A 19314-nucleotide genomic window follows, 5' to 3' on the forward strand; every position below is an offset into this window, starting at 1 on the left:
CGGTTCTTTTATTTTACAGAAAACTTTAATTATGACCTTGAATAGGCCCAGAAAAAATTTTCTGGAGCAGCATCTCTACTAATTTTACTTACGAGTTGCCACTGCATTCCACATCGGATTCCGGCTCAATATGATGAATGCAAGTTTCATCACAACTTATTATGCGATCAGAGAGCATTATTTTACTATAAAAACAGCTGTTTAAGTTTCTTACAAGTCTAACGTCTCGGAATTCGTCCCGAACACTTTTTGAAATAATTCAACTTATCGTGAATAATGAAATAGTATGTACTGAAAATTTCAGTAATTTCTTAAATTTTAATCAATCTGCCTCTGCAAATAAAAACATTAATTTGATTTTGCAAAGCGTCAGTTGAAACTTTCACCGGTGTTCCGCTTCGATGAAAATCTGTGACGCTTGTTATACCAGATTTAAACCGTCCATCCACCTACAAAAATTTTCACTGTTAATACACATTTTATAGTATTGTTTTACCATCCGTCAGTGAATTTCGGCCGGGTTTAGACGTTCAAAAAATAAAGATCTAAGCGAAAAACACTGTTATTACACGGTATACGTTTCAAGCCGAGCCGATATTTTGAAATAAACAAACGAACTTAAAATAAGTGAAATTATTATCGAACAGTTAATATTTTCTATGTCAGGGTTGCCGATAAAGTTTCAGTTTATTCTATTCGGTAATTTTTCGCTCTTACGATTTCTTTCTAAAATTAAATTATTTGGCAATTATTAGTCGAGTAACTTCGATTTTAATCAACGATTTTATAAAATAAGTGGTTCAATAATTTGTTGACGTTGCTACTAAATCCCCTCTTCTGACAATGAATTTCACGTAATATCTGTTTTTAAATATACAAGTCAAAGAGTTTATTTGTAACTAAATAATATGGCTTTTACAACCGAAGGAAAAAGAAGCTTTTGCACAGCTAGTAGGCGTTTACCACCCAAATTGTAGATATGTATAATAATAATAACATAAAAGTAGTAAAAACTACTTAAAGTTTATTAATAAAAAAAAAAATATTTACATCGCTTACCAATTCTGACCCAGTTAGGCATATAGCATATATTTGTAGAAAACCCCTTACGTAATCACCAGGCAAGTTTAACTATAAGGATAATTAAACTACCAATACTAGAATGTATAAACAACACTACTGACCTACCTATAACGTAAAGGACTGTATTAGTTAAGATGAAAACGCTCCAGATATATACTGAGTACGCTAAATAGAGTAGTAACCTGGTTTATTTACTTGTTTGTTCATTTGTGTCTGTGTCCGCGCGCGCGCGTGTGTGTATCGTATTTGGCGGATATTTTACGCATATACAGGTTTATCATATAATTAATATTTGTTATAGCTTTTTTTTATATTAGAAGAACTTTTCACGGTATACATTGTTAAATGTTTATGAATATTTACGAGAAATTTATATTAATACGCTCACACAAGATGTAGACTATTCACTCTTCTTATTTATTGATAATACACGTTCAGCCAATGAACTTTAATTAAGTATAATTGTATGAGATACTAACCGATCGGTAATTTAAGAAAAATAGTATATTTTAGGTTCTATATCCCCTATTATTCATTAAACATTTTCAAAATTAAAAAAGATTTTAATTTATAATTTGTAAATTTATGGATTATGGAATGAAATAAAATACCAATAATCGATATCTTATTTTGGTATATGTCTGATTAAAAAAAAAAAAAAACAAAACAAAATGCTATGAAATAGTACGTTGAGGTTTGTAGATAATGATAATATTTCATTGAATGATGTATATATGTAAAACTTACAGATAGATATATTGTTTATTATAACTAAAAAATAAAATAAATAAATGAAAATGTCCAAGAGACAAATTAGGGAACTGATAGAGTTAAATTTCACTTTGTTCGTGCCGGATTCGAACTGCCAACCGCTAATCCACCAAAATACATTATTTGAATTCATTAATTCTTTGAGATTAAACGCAGCAGTGACCGAAAACTTTTATTGTTAATCTTCTGTAACTTAAATAAGTAAAATGCGAGGGTGTATGTATGATTAAAATACGATAAATTCCACCCACGAATTAAATTTAAAGGAAATTTTTATCGACCAATAATTAGCGACGGAAAATTATTTATATCAAGAAGATATTAAACGAATCCAGCCGATTAAATGAACAGACCATCTCTCTGTTGCAAATTTTAAGAACTCACCTAATTAAAGATAATAATAATAATAATAATTTTTTCCTATATTTAAAGTCTAATTTCAAGCAATTATTCCATCAGAGAAAGTAAATTTCTATAAAAACACTGACTGTCCCTTTTTTATAATTATTTGTGGCTCATATTTAATAGTAAAATTACAAATTAAGTACGTAAAATACATACATATTAATAAATAATAAGGATTGAATTATTTTAAAAATTACTTACCGTGAATTGATTTATTATTTTCAGCCAATCTGGATTCGAAACTAAAGTCTATCTATCCAATTCTCCAATCTCATTTCCCTATTTCTTGATTTTCTATAAAAATAAAATCAAAATTCAGAATTAGAGAAATGTACTATATATGATTATAAGAATACTTTCTATTCCGATATCTAATCAAAAAAATTAATATGCTGGAGTCATTTTCCACAAATATAAATCAATAAAAAAGAACTGCATCTTTAAGAAAATTATTTTTGTGTGCATATAAAGTTACATTCTTATTCCTTTATTACTGTTATAATATTAAAATATCTCGGCCTTTCATCCGCAGGTTTCGATTCGAATACCGGTTAGGCATGGCATTTTTCATGCGCTACAAAATTCAATTTTCATATTCCACGGACAAGCTTCAAGGTTATGTGGCGAGATCAAGCAAAAAATTAATGACTGTTACAATATTGAAGTTAAATAATTAAAAAAAGAGAGCATATAAAAAAACGAAAAGTTGGGTTATGAACAAGTTAACAGCCTTTTTGCTGTTTCGATGCCAACACATAAAAACATCAACAGCAGAAATGGGACAACTTCATTTGACCTTTTTTCTCTAAGATCTTGCTTTTTCCTGTTTAGCCTCCGAAAACTACCGTTCAGATAATACGAGGTGTGATCAAAAAATACGGTGAATGAATTTTTATAGCGGCAACTGCCGACGCTACATCCATATGCTGTAATTTGTCCAATAGCGTGATCAACTGAGACAGGCAGGGACAAGTTGTAACACGTTCGAGCTTGCCAGTCAGCTGCCAGAGCCGCTAGAGTGAGGTCGTGTTTATCGAGTCTGTCGCGCAACATGGATTTTGAACAACGCATTAACATTAAGTTTTGTTTTAAGTGGCAAAAGAGTGCCAAAGAAGCTCACGAAATGTTAGAATATGTGTACGGCGATAATGTGGTAACTATGAAGACTGTGTACAAGTGGTATAACCAATTAAAAAACGGAAATGAGTCTGTTGAAGACGAGCAGCGTGCGGGACGTCCAGTAACCTCAAAACAGTTGAAAATGTGCAAAAAGTGGAAACAATGGTTCATTCAAACAGGCGAATGACTATTCGAGAGCTATCGGAAGACCTTAACATCTCGTACGGATCCGTTGAAAGCATTTTAACTAATGAATTGCAAATGAGACGAGTGAGTGCAAAATTTGTTCCCAGACTTTTGAGTGATGAACAGAAGGAAAGTCATGTGTCAATTTGCACGGAGTTGAAGGGTCGTCTTCATGCAGATCCGGACTTCATAGCCAAAATTGTAACTGGAGATGAAAGTTGGGTCTATGGCTATGATCCTGAGACCAAAATGCAGAGTTCCCAATGGAAAACCACTTCATCTCTTCGCCCTAAAAAGGCACGTCAGTCTAAATCCAACATCAAGGTCATGCTCGTTGTTTTTTTCGATAGTGAGGGCATAGTGCGATCAGAGTTCGTTCCAAGGGGAACAACTGTAAACTCTGAATTTTATAAGGGTGTACTGCAACGTTTGCGAAACGACGTACGAAGAAAGCTACCAGAAAAATGGACCAATGGCTTCCTTCTTCATCACGACAACGCGCCGTATCACACCTCGCTTCTCATTCGCGAGTTTTTGGCAGAAAAAAGTGTTCCTGTCTGTCCACAACCGCCATACTCACCGGATTTAGCACCATGGGACTTTTGGCTCTTCCCAAAAATTAAAACTGTGCTTAAAGGAAAACGTTTTGACACCATTGCTGACATTGAGAGGGCCACGACCGAGCAGCTGAAAGCCCTTCCGAAAGATACCTTCCAGAAATGCCTCCAGTCATGGAGTCAACGTTGGAATAAGTGCAATGCTAGCCAAGGACAGTACTTTGAAGGAGATTAAATCGAATTCTATGTAACCTTATTACTTTTTTTAATAAAAAATTATTCACCGTATTTTTTGATCACACCTCGTACTTCAGAGGATGAATGAGGATGATATGTATGAGTGTAAATGAAGTCTTGCACATTCTCAGTTCGACCATTCCTGAGATGTGTGGTTAATTGAAACCCAACCACCACCAAAGAACACCGGTATCCACGATCTAGTATTCAAATCCGTGTAAAAATAACTGGCTTTACTAGGACTTGAACGCTGGAACTCTCGACTTCCAAATCAGCTGATATGGGAAGCGTTCACTACTAGACTAACCCGGTGGGTTTTATTCTTCAAGGAAATATTTATCTCTAGGAAATAAATGCACAATTTTTTAAAATGAAAAGTACATAAAATTTTTTTCACTTTTTTTATTGTTATTATTGAATTATTATTTAATCGTAATTTTTTTTTTACAATCAGAGGTTAATTATTAATAAATTAATATTTAAATTTAAAAAAATGTAAAAAAAGGAGATGAAGTCGAATTCGAACCGATGTGCCTTCCCATTGTAAGATCCAAATATTTCAAAACATTTTATTTGGCTATAATTCTGTAAACGATGAAAATAAGTACCACTTATGATATATCGTTGTGATATATCGCTCAAAATCCAAATTTTGTTTTGGATTTTGAGCTTTTTTTGGACACTTTTGGTTCAGTCGATTGCAATCAAAAGGGGAGATGCATAACTAGATGTTACAATAATCCTAAATCCAAAATTTCAACATGCTACAGCTAATCGTTTTTGAGTTATGCGAGATACATACGTACGTACAGAAGTCACGCCGAAACTAGTCAAACTGGAGTTAGGGATGGTCAAAATAAATATTTTTATTGAAATCTGAAATTTTTCGCGATTACAATATTTCCTTTACTTCGTACAAGGAAGTAAAAACAACATACTATATATTGTGATATTACGAAACAAAACAGACAATTCTGTTTTCTTTTAAAATTCTTTGTTCCGATTTGTTAACAATAACAAAATGTTTTATTCGTCTACCTTCATACAACTAATAAATTTTCTAAATGCGTCTATGTAACCTAAGAATCTTTTCAAATAGCTATTTCTCTCGTGATCATCAGGAAACAAGTAGTGCCATACAACTGCTATCTGCCGGTTAACAATTAAAGCCCAACGCGTAGTTACTTACGGCTAAACGAAGTACAATCGTTGCACGAAATACAATCTGCAATTGTAGATTACTGATTATTATTCATTTTTATTACATTGATAATACGTAATGCTTATTAATTAAACGTATTGATAATTAATTAATTATAATAGTCTTGGTAATATGAGAACGTTATTTGTGGTGAATATTAGACTAATGTGTGAAGTAATAAACAACGATGGAAATGCACACAATATTAATGTTTTAAATGCACATTTTCATGTTAATTTAATATAAAGAATAAAGGAAACATCTCTAAAAAGAAATAAATGTTTGGTCTACACATATTACATAGGTATAATCTTAAATTTGCTTAAAATTTCAAAATTATTGATAATCTTTTTGAGTTTTCAATTATTTTACTGGTTTGTGCTATTAAATAATAATAATATACTGTATATATATATATACAGTATATTCAGTTGATGTTATGCTGGCAAGTTTTTAAAAAATCAATTACCCACATATTTGGTCAAAAATTTGGTTACAAGTTATTTATTATTAATGCTTATTACATTATATGTACCAACAACATATTTGTTTGAAATAATTTTTTCCAAGTCTTCCTCCACAGGTTTTCCTCTCTATTGTTAACTAATTAAATGTGATTGTCTTAATCTCTTAATGAACTATAAACTTACTTCATCTTTTAGAAGGTAAATTTTCCTATTTGTTTTAAAACCATATAAAAGAATTTATTAAGAGTTAATTAAAATACTTAAGAGAAATTGTACAGCAACAAAGAATTACATTTTAAATATTATTACAAGCTGCAACACTACAAAATCACAATCTGTTATGTAACACCGAACAATAAGTAACTAAGAGCACAGTAACATTAAAACCTAAAGACTTGTTAACATATGGATTAAAACATGTAATACCATAACTAGATAATTTATGATAAAACATGTAATACCATAACTAGATAATTTATGAAAATATATCTAGATTAGCCATCTTTGGATATAAGTTTTAATATTTATTATGTCGTAAGGAGGTAAAATAAATAAGAACAGCCTTATTTTAATGCCTATAAGTTTTCTGATAATAAATTTAATTTAATTTTACAATCACATTTTTTTCTTCAAAAAAAGTGAAGGAAACTAAAAAACCTTTTTGTTAACTTTTAAAAAAACTCAAAATATTTTCATGTATGATGTAAAAACATAATAATTTACTTTATTAACTAATCTCATTCATTCCCTTGTTCTTTCACAACTATGATATTTTGGATAACATAACCTTTTACGGTTATTAGCTATATATCCAAACAACAATTAGTCCAGTCTAGTGTTATATTGAAAATTAAAAAAATGTGTAATCTTTGCTTATACGGGTTAAAAAAGGGAAGTTTTTTTTATAATTAGAAAGAAGTAGTATTTAATATGACTAGAATGAGAAGTGATGCATTTCTTTCATAGAAAGAAAGAAAGAACGAAAAAAGTACTTTATTGGATTCAGTAGCATTCTTTAACGAAATTCAAACAGGAAATTTATTTAAGTATTTAATAAAAAGCTATGTAATTTTATATTAAACTTCAGTAGAATTTGGAAAGAGAACTGTAATATCAATATTACAAAAATTATAGTTCAACAGTTCAACAGTATCTGAAAAATTTCACAAGAAAAAATACAACTAAAAAAAAAAAAATTACAAATGTATATATTTTTTTAAATTTTTAAATTAGAATGTAATGTAATTATGAGTTATAGTGGCCTCATTTACACTTTTCATTAAACTTAAAATATAATTGTTTTGATCAAAACATAACAGTAAAAGCAAAAAATAAGAGCCATTAAAAGTAAAAATTAATCTTGTAAAATCTAAACACTTTGAAAGCTGCATAACATAAATTTATATTACACTGGTCTTATAACTCAATTTTGATGATCTTAAAATATTTTTTTTTTTGTAGATTTTCCCAAAAGATGTAAAATAAAAAAACAGCATTATGCCCTTCAGAAATATGTAAAAATAGCAGCATTCCATTATATTGATCTCACCCCTGATTTTAATTATATTTAAAATATACTTTTATCTTTAAAAGTACTAGAAAATCTAGGAAATGTTTTTAAGATTTGAGATTTAGTGAAGAAAAAATTCTGATATACACCTCACCAAGACAAAGAGGGGGCAACAAATTTAGTACATTAACAACTGCTAGTTTACACAAGTGCCTAATGAATGAAGGGACCGAGTTATTCCCACTATAAGGAGTTCCCCAAATTACAAGTACCTCCTTAGAGAGCAGATGAGCAGTGGTGGGTACAGGATACTATTGCCCTGAGGGTGGGAAACTGTCCCCAAAGGCGGAAGAACTTCTTAAGGAAGTAAACAGAATTAGAATCCCGAATGCAATAGAAAACCACTGAATTAAAGATCTTAGTGATATTTCTTTGCATTACACTATGATTCTGGTTTCTTCTATTAAATGTTTTGGAGTTAAAATTGTTTCTCATTTGGATCTCTGCGAGATGCAACAAAAGAAAGTAAAAGACTGATTGCATTTACAAACTTGGAATGTCAAGACTATGTTACTAAGAAGAAGATTGGAGAATCTCAAGAAAGAAATGAAGATAAATAAAATAGATGTATTAGAACTGAGTGAGGTAAAGTGGGAAGGACAGGGTGAAATGATGAGTGGAGAAGTTTTCATTTTCTATTGTGGAAGAAAGAAAGGAAAATATCGCAACAATTATGAAATATTGAAGTAGCAAAAACGTGCAGAAAGTAGGCTGTATAAATGATAGATTAATATCGTCAAAGATTGGGATATAACCAAATTATTTAGTTATAGTACAACAATATATGCCAACATCTAATTATGAAGAAGAAAATATTGAACATATGTTTGAGAGTACTGAAAATATAATAATTTAGAAAAAACCACTGTAAGATGCTGATAGAAGACAAGAATGAAGTGGTTAGAGAAAGTGAAGATGGTAGTGTGGTAGGGAAATTTGGCTTACTGGTAAGGAATGTTAGGGGAATAAAGTGGTAGAATTTGCCAGGAGAAAAAATTATTTATAACCAGCACTTGGTTCAAAAACCATGAAAGAAGAAGATATGCATCGATATCCCCAACGAACAAAACATGCAATCAGGCAGACCATATTTTAGTCTATGAAAGGTATAGGAAAGCTGTTAAGAATGCCAATGGATTACCAGATGCAGATATCAATAGTAATCATGTGCTATTTATAATGGGACTGTGAATACCTTTGAAAAAAGTAGAGAAAATGATGACAGTTAAGAAACATAACTTAAAAAAGTTACATTTTTTGTGTTTTTTAGTGAGAAGACCTGGGCGAGAATAAAAAAAGGCATATTAACGGCAGTAAGAAGTATGCTATTTATGAGGGAAATAGTGCCAATAAACCACAGGTAACAACAAAAATGATAAGAAAGTGAAAATAAGAAGGTGGTATAAGAGTATGACAAAAAATGAAAGAGGACGTATCGCAAATTATAAAAGTTAAAGAGAGAAACAAGTAAAGCTAGGGAAAGATGACTGAAGGAAGAATACAATTGTATTGAGGTTCTAGAAAAGAAAGGGCAGAACAATTTGATGTATAGGAAGGTGAAGAGCATGTAGTGCCATGTAGCAAGTAATGGGATAAATGGAAAGGTAATGGTAAATGAGAGAAATTGATATGGTAAAATGGTAGATGAGGTGAAAGAAGTAGGATAAAGATGGAAGGAATATGAAGAGAACCTGATTATGACAATATGACAAGAAACCTGAGAATTTAAGAATAGAAAACGAAAGTATATTTTCAGGTGTTAATGTTAGCTCATGATATTTTATACTTCCTATATTTAGAAAAATTAGTTATTTCTAAATAATAAAATGTCATTATTATAAATATGTAAATAATTAGTTTAATTTTTAATGAAAATAATAAATTACAACTGTTATGTCACTCCGTTCCAATCTGGTGGTGTTCATATACTACCTTCATTCATAAAAGTGTTAAATATCATTCCTACAAAAAATGTATAAAACCAAGAGAATATTCTATACCTGGGTAGATTGGTTTGCTTGGCATTTCTCCTGCCACCACCCCATTTGTTTACTCTAAAGCATAAGACTGAATGTCTGTGCCATAAACGGCTACTGAGCCTCGAAACAGTTTAGCGACCAGTGTCCGAACTAGCTCCTAGAACTAACTTAAAAGCGTGAGTGGAATAAGTGTGGTGCCATACACCACTCGCTTGCGTGTCCCACTGCCCACTTGTCATATATCACTAAAATGGGTAGGCACACCCCGTCAACTACTTAAACATATATGACTATCAATAATTGAATTTATTTCGCAAAGACAGCAATTCGCTGCCACGCCTAGGCCACTGAATGCCAGCAAGTACCTGTCCACCATTAAGGTACTTGGAGCCTTAATGTGGCCGGTAGCCAGCCATATCTCTTGGCTAGCTTCCTACAGCGCCGCTGTAGGAATCTTTTCCCTTAGGCAAACTACTGATGTCGGTTGAACAAAGCAAATGCATCAAGAAACTCCCACTTGATCTGACAATGCAGCTATCACCACATTGACTGTGAGTAGCCAATTTTCCCCTTGACCTCTAAGTTCTAGGATGGCCTGAGTTCTGGGCTCTCCAAGAGCAGGGTAGTCAAACATCATGTGTTCATTTGACTAGACCTCCTCGCAGACACACAGCTCATCAGCTGCCAGGAGGAACCGAAACAAATATTGGTTTAACACCTGGGTAGACAAAATGGCTCAAATCTCTGATCATGAAATTTTTACAAGCCTCTAATATACGCTAAAAAATCCCTTTCGACATGCCGAAAGGTGGGGTGGGTAGATTTCACCAGTGCTAAGTAAGTGATAAAAAAGGTTTCTACCTTAAAGTTAATAAAAACTTCAAATTTACTCAATACGACAATGGTTGCATGTGAAAAAAAGTATCTCATGTTTGGCATATGACAAGCCCATCTTACAATTCTAGCAACATTTTGGTCATTGCTTGCCGTAAGGATTGGTTATATCATAACTTGTTTCAGACAAAGGTTTTAGGTAATGTTTAGAGGACTAACGGCCACTTTAAACTGATTCGATACTATGCCTATTAACGGAGGTAGTATATTTTTTATCTTCAAAACCCCATTTTTTCTACCTCTTGGGCCAGTGGTTGGTGATATCAAAAAATTTTACTTAGATAAGTTTCAGGCTCTTATCCAAAGAATAGTAGGAACTTTAAATGAATTTTAAAATTATAGCGATATATATATATTTTTTTTCAAAAAATCCCTTCCATTTCCACTCCCATGGTCCAATTTTGCCCATTTACAAACTCAATCAAGATTTTGGATCATTATATTTGATGTATAAATTTGAAAGTGATTGGTGGAAAATTACAGTAGTTATTGTGTCCACAAGAAAGTGAAATATATATATATATATAAAAACTTTTGAGCTGATGGTAGTTTTGGGGTCTGGAGGATGTAAAAGCTTAACATATGTCAAACGTTTCCAGAAGTTGAATCATGGTACCCATTACAATAGGTAGCTTTCTTAGTCTAGGTTAGAATGTCCCTGTCTTTCAATTTTGAATTAATGCAAGCAGGAACCAAGAGGGACTGAATCTCTAACCCTTGTTTTTTTTTTTTTTCAGTTCCTTCAAAATTTACAACATTCCTCTAGTTAAATTTTATTATTTATAAAAATAATTTTAAAAAAAAAATTAATAATGCAAAATTAAAATATTCGTTATATTACTAGAAGCTTTACTAGTACCATTTGGTATCAAGAAGGTTTGAAACTCTTTTTCTCTTGAATAATGTTTTATTCTTCTTTTTGGAAGGCAGAAATTATTTTGTGAATAAAAGTTCAAATACTGTAATAGATCAAGTTCTGTTAATTTAAATGGAGGAGAGTAAAGGGCCGAATAATCTTGAACAATTATGTATTTTATTTTTTTTTACAGAAGAATACATTTTGAAAATAAAAATTCAAATATCTCAGAGTTTCGTTAATTGTGGGACCAAACTATAATTAATTGAGTAAAAAGAATAAACCTCTTGTACATATACATTTTTTTAATTTGGTGGGAGACAAGGAGACTGGATCCCTCTGCCAGGAAAGGGGATCAGATCAGACCACTGGTGTTTTTTCTACTATTATAATCCTTCAGTTTTTTTTGTTTTTTTTTAATTGAGGGGTTAGAGGCATGAGAACATTGAGAGGCAAAAACAGCCAGAAACGGTAAACCAGTCGTTTACATATTATCATTTTTATGAAGGTTAGGACACATTTTTATCAAACACAGTTTGAATATAATCAATCTCAATTTTTGTTAATTTAGGGCTCTAGGAGACATAAGAACTCTAGAGGACAAGGAGACATGAACATCTTTTTCTGTCTAATTTGTAATTCTTTCTGATAATAGAGGACATTTTTGTAAAAAAAACCATACAAATATCACCTACTTCAATTTCTTTTTAATTGAAGGGGCTAGAAAGCTAAATAATGCCTTTGGAAGACAAATAAAAAACTCTTGGACACCTTTTTTAAAACATTTTTTGTGAAGAAAAAACAATAATGAAAAATTAAAATGTTTCTGATACTGTAATATTTCTAATCTTTTAATTTAGGGGATGTGGTGATCAAGAAGGTTTGAACAATTTCTTCTATATGATTTTTCATAAAACAAATTTTGCAAATGAATACTTTGAATACCGGAATAATTAATTTATTGCGGAATACTTAATTTATTACTAATTTAGAGCACTGGGGGTTAGATAACTGTAAGGGTTAGGAGAGATTGAAAGTTTGGTTAAAATTAAGTATATTAATTCTTTCCTTATCATAAAACACATTTTGATAAAAAAAAAAGCTGTTTGAATCTTGCCATATTTAAAGATCATTTAATTGTGAGGGTTTTGTTGGGGAGCTAGAAAGCATGAACTTTTCTTTTCCTATGAAATTTATTTTGTAGATAGAATACATTAAAAAGATTTAAACATATCAGTACTTCAATTTTGTTAATTTAGTTGACCAGGAGGGGAGAAGGTACGTATAAAGAAAAATATTAGAAATTAAAAAGAAAATTATTTAGAAGGGATCTATGGAGAAATGAGAGCCTGAAAATCTTTGTACATATGCTCATTTTTTTATGTAGAAAACATTTCAAAGAAAACAGCGGTTAGAATTACCATTTTCTTTTTTTTATTTGTTTTGAAAGAGGTCACATTTAAAAAAATAAAATAAAAATTTGAGTATTTTAATACTTCAACTTTGTTAATCAGGGAACTGGGAAGTGCAGAGTCTCTTTAATGGTAAGGGAAGCCTCTCTTAATAAAATAATGGTAGGCTTCTACTCTCAAAGAAACAGATTCTAAAGATTTTCTCCAGAATCAGAATTTATTATTCTTATTATTTTTTTATTTATTATTGAATATATAAGTATGACGGGATATCGAATGGGGAAAATTTAGAAGGAATTGAAAATACTTTATAGACAGTACATAAATGTATTATATTTTAAATAGTAATGGTAACTCTTATCCCTCTGCAAGCAGACCATAATGAATTATTGTTTACATTTTCATTTTCGTTTTAAAAATTACGTAATTAACAATTTTAACAGATTCAAAACGCACCAAAGTATATAGCATCTTAAAGAACAAAAACTGAAAGAGAAAGACAGAAGAAGAAACAAGCTTAATGTTCATATTGTTAGAGGGCATTAATTACTAATTATACAATGATAGATGTTTTTTAATACAGTTTGAAGTTCTATAAAAACAAAATACTCATTAGGTTAGGTTTTTAAAAAAAAAGAATATAAATTAATAAAATACGTACATTACCTTTTATAAAGTTGATAATCGGTAACTGGTTTTGAGTAATTCAAATTTATTTAACATTTTAACACGCACAAACTAACAAAACGTACGTACCTTAACGTCACAAGAAATGCACTGACAGTAATCGGAATTTTTCGTGAATAATCGACACATACGCTGCTCGTACTAGTCACGTATGCATGTGTCGGTTGACAACAAACAACATTAGTAGCAATTTTGTTGAAATGATGTTGACGTTTAAAATACTAAATCAGACTATTAAAATATATAATCAGGCTGCATGTGTATGAATATGTTTGTCAACATTAAATTGTTTGTAATACTAAACCTTTTACAAATTATTATTCATTAATATTATTTAAAAAAAATAATTTCATGTTTAATTTTCAGTTTAGCTAATGTTTAATTGTAGTTTTTATTTTACATAACTCTTTAAATTCAAAATAAATTTATACACAACAAAATTTTAATAACTATTAATCTTTTTAAGGATTGTTTTTATATAGGAAGGTGGGGAGGTGTCGTTTAATTAAAAAATTGACGTTAAATGTATCTGAACCGATCTCCGTGGCGGAGTGATAAGATCTTTGCTTTTCATCTTGAGGATCTGGGTTCGAGTTACGGTCACGGATGGCATATTTTTACATACTACAAAAAATTTATTTATCCTTATCATCCATAACGGCAACTGTCAGAATAAACGGGATATACAGGTATTTGACTTTTACACCTTCAAGACATTTTATACATTTATTCATCGTTCGGAGGAAATAGATTGTAGATATTTAATCGTGTTAAAAAGAGCATTATTTTGAAAAGCGGACATGTTTCCAAAGTTGCTATTATAATATTAAAGAATAAATCTTTCCTATATTCACTGTTGTAGAGGCCAAAACAAGGCGATATCTTGCAAAATTTGATCGAACGGATTCCTGGCGATGTTATGTTGGCGCCAAACAAATTCAACTAAACAAGTGTAGCTCTCAATATACCGCAATCTTTGCGATTCCGCTTTTCACTGCTCCGCGTAAACTTTCCACTGTGTTTTTGTATGCGCCCCGGTAATTGGATCTCAAAAGTTAAGCGAGCGATTGACAGTTTGATAGGTAAAATTGTAACCTTGTACGCAGGTACGTCATTATATCTCTGCCAACAATCAGAAATTTTGTTCGTGGCAGGACTAATACACTCATTTAATACATTTAGTAACGACGTACGTTTCGTTCATTCGAGGACCGCATACACGAAACATTCTTTTGTTTCTTTGAAAATTTCCGGATGTGTAAACACCTTCCTGCTGAGGATAAACCGCCCCGCATTGTACTTTCGCCTTGAAAAAAAAGATTCGTCTATTTTGATATTCAGACCAATCCCGCCTATTATTACTGGGTAGCATGTCCACACTCAATTCTCTTAAAAAACTTTTCTAAACTTTTCTTTTTTTCAGTTACAACGGCACTACCCATACCAAGTTCTTCATTACAAAACGTAAAATCGGTACATTCCTACTTTATGCGTACAGGAAATAAATAACTTTTCAGTTTGCTGTACTGGAACCACATGGAGTCGAGAGTTCCAGCGTTCAACTCCTAGTAAAGGCAGTTACTTTTAAACGGATTTGAATACTAGATCGCGAATATCAGTATTCTTTGGTGGTTGGGTTTCAATTAACTACACATCGGAAATGGTCGACCTGAGACTGTACAAGACTACACTTCATTTATATCCATACATATCATCCTCATACATCCTCTGAAATAACACCTTACGGTGGTTCCGGAGGCTAAACAGAAAAAGAAAGGTTGATTGACAGGCGCCGCTGTATCCTCGGGCATAGGGTTGAGAACTCTGGATCTAATTTATTCAAGTGTTCTATGAGACCTATAATATTTATGAACGTTGACACCGTTTTTCCATTCTGGATCTTCAGAAAGTATATTCTTATCTTCTAATGTAAAGGATTAAATCGCATCCACGTCGTGGTTCTCACCGGAACGGGAATATTAATCTGTAAATATTGAGTGTAAATAATGTCTAAAGGTGTTATGTAAATATTGGTGTGAGTGAGAAGTGTGCCTGTGACGTACGCCTTTACGTCAATTTCATAAAATTGTATGTACTTTTCATTTAAATAACTCTGCATTTATTTCCTAGTGATCTTAGAGAATAAAACCCACCGGGTTGGTCTAGTGGTGAACGCGTCTTCCCATATCAGCTGATTTGGAAGTCGAGAGTTCCAGCGTTCAAGTCCTAGTAAAGCCAGTTATTTTTACACGGATTTGAATACTAGATCGTGGATACCGTTGTTCTTTGATGGTTGTGTTTCAATTAACCACACATCTCAGGAATGGTCGAACTGAGACTGTACAAGACTACACTTCATTTACACTCATACATATCATCCTCTGAAGTAATACCTGAACGGTAATTCGCGGAGACTAAACAGGACTGGTGCCACGTACCGCTCCTTAAACGAGCTGAATTGCGACGACTCACCTTTCCACAATGCCATTTATCTTTCCTTACATAAAACGAGAGACATTTCATGATCCTTTATGCAAAACTTAGAATTATCACTGCTTGTAAAAATCGAGCAGCATATTGTTTAATTGGTATCTCACAGACCAAGTCAAATCAAACCCAAATCGGATGAAAATAACGAATAGTGACAAGAACGGTAAATACACGCAGTACATGACTGAAATAATTGACTGCACCAGTTAATAACTATGATATATAAGACAGTTTGAAATATTATTATAATTAACTATTATAACGACAAATATGGAATGGAATGCAAAGTTGGCAGGAGTCTATTACTCCCTACTTTATCGCAGAACCTGGACAGAGTCCCTTGCTGCTGGATCATTCTAATCGGGCTTGTTTTTAAAAGGGTTATTTTTTTAATCTCGGATCTAATTTTTCAAGTTTTGTCTATTATTATTTTAGTGAATTTAAGACGGATTTAATTGCATTCCAATCCGTTGTTAAACCAGCGTTATCGAACCCATTTCATGGGCCGACCGCGGAAGGCTAGGCTTATAAAGCCTGTCCTCCCGACGTAATTCCCCTTCAGACCGTCCACTGAAGTCCTTTCGGTGCTAACTCTTTAATAGGCTAGCAGGAATACGCCACAACGGGGCACTAGCTATAAGGAGGGAGCAATGCGTCCCCTTTTCCGGAGGAGTCGCAATTGCTGGGATATTTTGTCTTACTGTAAGTTTTTTTTTAAATTTAGACCGCGTTTTTGTTTTATGCGCGACTTACCGTGTTTGACGTCTTCAAACTATATAACTCGCGAAAACTTTTCACTCGCGACCCCGGAAACGCGTCTGACGCACTATTCTGTTTATGGCTCATGCGATATGGAGGCCCCTAAGCCTGGTTTGTCGATTTTCGGCTACCGCACCGCACCATCACGGTGGTTCGTCCAGTACGGCGTGAGGCCGCTTCCTTACAACTGTCGGAGTTGGGTCCTCTCGGCAGATGTCCCGAAGATGACTGTGTTTGGACACAGCCGCTCTCCCGAACAGTCTGCGCGCCTGCGCCACCCCCACCTCGGACACGGATTGAAATCTCGCATCAGATCGGAGAGTGGCGTTCCTGACGAACCACGGAGCTCCAAAGATCGTCCGCAACGCGATGTTTTGGACGGCCTCGATCTTCTTTTGAAGCGAGGAGCTCAACACTGCCCCCCATGCCGGGTAAGCATATGTTAGAATCGGCAGTACGTATAGCCGAAAAATGAGGAGCTTAGTTGCCAGTGGGTACGGGCTGGCACTGTTCAGCACTGGGTATAGCGAGGCTCTGGCGGCCTTAGCCCTCCGGGTCGCATAATTTACATGTTCGCCGAAGGTAAGCCGCCTGTCCAACACCACCCCCAGGTACTTAACTGTTTTCTCAAAAGGGATTTTCTCCCCTGAGATTTCCAGCTCTCTGGTCGGTTTTCGTGTCTAACGACAAATAAGACAAACATTAGCAGTTTAATATTATATATTATTACTTAATCCATAAATAATTTACATATCGATATTAGTAATTCAGAAAATTGAAATTAACGATGTGGAAACGCTTTGGAAAGAAGACCCAAAAAAAAGTGTCCGAGTTTATGTATTTTTTATTATATTATTAAACTTAATTTTTTTTAGGTAAACAGAAAAATGTATCCATTTTACATTTAAGAGGGAAAATATTTTACTCCTCAATAAATATATAATTTTATGTTCTCTATTATATATACGTTCTCGTATTGATCCAGAGACGTATGTTTTAGGAGTCGTATTTTTTCGTCAAGACCTACTTGCGTAAACGAAAATCTATTTTTCAAATTAAAAAAAAATTGTTTGTTACGATGACAAAGTATACATTATTTTAAAAATTGTTATTCATAATGTCAGCGTTATGTGGAATAAGGTTAACCGATCAAACCTCGTTCCAAAGTCTGCATATGTTGATTTGAATTTCTTTTCTAAGTTGATTAGTTAATTATTAAATCTGTATGAAAAGCGATAGAATGGTACAAGTAGGATACAATTTGAAACAATATTTTTATTTCGTTAATTAAAAGATACAGCTGTATTCAAAATATCGGCTCCAAGATGCAAACCTAAAACCGAAAACGGTTTTCATAGGTACTACATTCATATTTTAAAAGATGTGTAAGAACGAATAATTTAATAATAAAAAAAATTTACAAAATGGTGAATTACAATACTAATCAACTAACCAATAAGATTTAGTGGAAGTATTATCCATAATTCTGACGTAGTATGAAATAACGCCAACCAGTTTAAATACGGAACGAAACGCAAAAGTGGCGGGAGTTTCACAAATTTCTCCCCTCAAATCGCAGAGCCTGGATAGTGTCCCTTGCTGCTATATGATTCTGTTAATCGGGCGTGTTTCAGGGGTTTAATTTAATGTCGGGTCTAAGTTTAAAGTTTTGTTTTTTAAATTTATGGACGGATTTGTGAATAGCGTTCCATATCCGTTCGGGCCAGCTTTCTCAAACCGATTTCTGGGTCCGACCGAGGGAGACTAGGCTTTTAAAACCTGTGCTCTCGACGTAATTCCCCTTCAGACCGTCCACTGAAGTCCTTTTGGTGATAACGCTTCATAGGCTAGCAGGAATACGCCACAACGGGACACTAATTTTTTTGGAGGGAGCAATGCGCCCCCTTCCCCGGAGGGAGTCGCAATTGCTGATTCAATTTAAATAGGATTCGAAATACAGATACTGAATTGAATGTGTTATTGTAAAATTTGTAATTCTTCTTTACCACCCTAATAAATTCTAACGATAAAATTGTTTTATATTGAAGAAATTCGATACTTGATAAGTTTCTTTTCTTTCCGTCTACAATTATAATGTTTTACACACTCGCTATTATATTTATACCATGGTCAAAGGTATTTATTTTTTTTAACAAATTAAAAATAAAGTTATGTATTTTAATAAATGTATACATATAAATAAATGATAACTAGGGTCGACCCTGTGCGCGCATCACGCAAAAACTACTGGGCAAATTTTAATAAAATTTTGTAGATTTATACCTTAGGTCATTATCTCCATTTAGAATTATCATGATCTTCCTGCTTATATTTCCATGGTAAGTGTAAATGAAGTAAACCAAATATGTATATTGTAACAAGACCGGTGTAGCAGACCTGAGTAACGGATCCCTACCAAATAAGAAGAAAGTAGTAGAAAATATAACAATTGAAAGAATCTACAAAGGGGCTAAAATGAATTTAGTAAAGGTAACAGATCCATTTATCAATCGCCTTTTGTAATACTACCCACTGACACACAATAAACATATGTTCTTCCGTGAGAAGAGCTATCGGACCCAGGTTAGGAATGCATAGGAACGAAAGGGCTCGGTCAATTGTTCTCACACTCAACTAGGGT

At 32.9% G+C, this 19314-nt stretch overlaps 1 protein-coding gene across 2 annotated transcripts in view; it reads right to left on the minus strand.

Moving 5' to 3' along the window:
* Nucleotides 1-13568, minus strand: part of LOC142330607 (uncharacterized) — a 394400-nt gene extending 380832 nt beyond the window's left edge. Inside the window, exons 1-2 of one of the 2 annotated variants that reach the window (XM_075376009.1) lie at nt 13404-13568; nt 2461-2553 (exon numbers count right to left, since the gene is read on the minus strand). The gene's annotated coding sequence lies outside the window, so the exon portion shown is untranslated. Of the gene's footprint in view, nt 1-2460; nt 2554-13398 lie in introns of both variants that reach the window. The other variant, XM_075376010.1, reaches the window with a different exon arrangement.
* Nucleotides 13569-19314: the final 5746 nt, after the last annotated feature.

The sequence above is a fragment of the Lycorma delicatula genome, chromosome 9 (genome assembly GCF_047948215.1).
Source record: "Lycorma delicatula isolate Av1 chromosome 9, ASM4794821v1, whole genome shotgun sequence".
Lineage (NCBI taxonomy): Eukaryota > Metazoa > Arthropoda > Insecta > Hemiptera > Fulgoridae > Lycorma > Lycorma delicatula.